Raw genomic sequence first — 1,178 nt, 5'->3', positions numbered from 1 at the left:
TTTGTCTTTTTGAGACAAGGTCTCACTATGCAGTTCAAGTTGGCCTTGAACTCACTTTGTAAGCCAGGCTGGCCTCAAACCCACAGTGATCCTCTTGCCTCAGCCTCCCGAGTGCTGGGGTTACGGGGGTGTGCCACCATGCCCGGCGCTTGTTTATTTTTTATTTTGAGACAAAATCTCAATAAGTCACTAAGTTGCCCAGGTTGGACTCAAACTTCCAAGCCTCCTGTCTCAGCCTCCTGGAGTGCTACGATTACAAGTGTGCACCATCACGCCCAGCTACAAAAAATATTTTGACTGGAGAAAAGTCAGGGATAGTGGGTAAGATTATCTCCCCATGAAGAACACAGGGGAGAAGGGAAATGCTTTCAAAAACATTTATGTATTTATTTTTAAATGAATCTCATGTTGGCAAAAAAGCGAGGGAGGTGGAAAGGCAAGGGAAAAGAAAAAGAATAAAAGGGGGAAAAAAGAGCGACGAGACTTGGGATGCGTTATGTACATGAACCAGGTCCCCATGATGAGTGCAATCACTATGTAGCACCAATGTATATAATAAATATAAAAATGAGACAGATAGCTCATCTTTGTAGCTTTTAGCCTCCAGCCGTTGGGGCTTGAGTCTGAATTGTTGCCTGAATGATGTCCCTGCTCTGTTAGCCTTGCAGTGTCACAGTTGCGGTGATGTTTGTGGTGACAGTGAATCACAGGGCTCTCATGATGGGTCAGTGGGTTAAGCTCCCTTCACACATCAGGACCCTGGGACAAGGTAAGTGTTAACTCTGAATGCCCACGACAGTCCTTGCAACGATGCTGTCTGCGGTGGGCTGACACCTGGTGGTCAAGGTGTAACACCCAGCGGAGCTGAATCAGCCCTGGGTGTGGAAGGCCCGCCTGAGGGTTGTTGCCAGCAGCATAAAAAGGAGAACGGGAGAGGAAGAGGTGGTGCTGTTGCTTCTCGTGGAGGAGCTTGTCACAGTGGCTTTCCTGATATGAACTCGGCTGTTCTCCTCGTCAGAGGAGCTCGAGACCTCACTGTCGCTGAGGATGGCTGCAGTTCTTCCTGGGGGAGCTCTGGTCCTGATCTTGAGCATTGCTTGCTGGTTCCAGGGCAGACCCCTCAGCCTGCTGGCACAGATCCTTCACTCCGTTGGCACAGATTTTCTAGATTCCACCAC

This window comes from Chinchilla lanigera, unplaced genomic scaffold, assembly GCF_000276665.1.
Source record: "Chinchilla lanigera isolate Chin_1 unplaced genomic scaffold, ChiLan1.0 scaffold00012, whole genome shotgun sequence".
Taxonomy (NCBI): domain Eukaryota; kingdom Metazoa; phylum Chordata; class Mammalia; order Rodentia; family Chinchillidae; genus Chinchilla; species Chinchilla lanigera.
The sequence above is the reverse complement of the archived record's forward strand: the minus strand, read 5'-3'. Positions refer to the sequence as shown.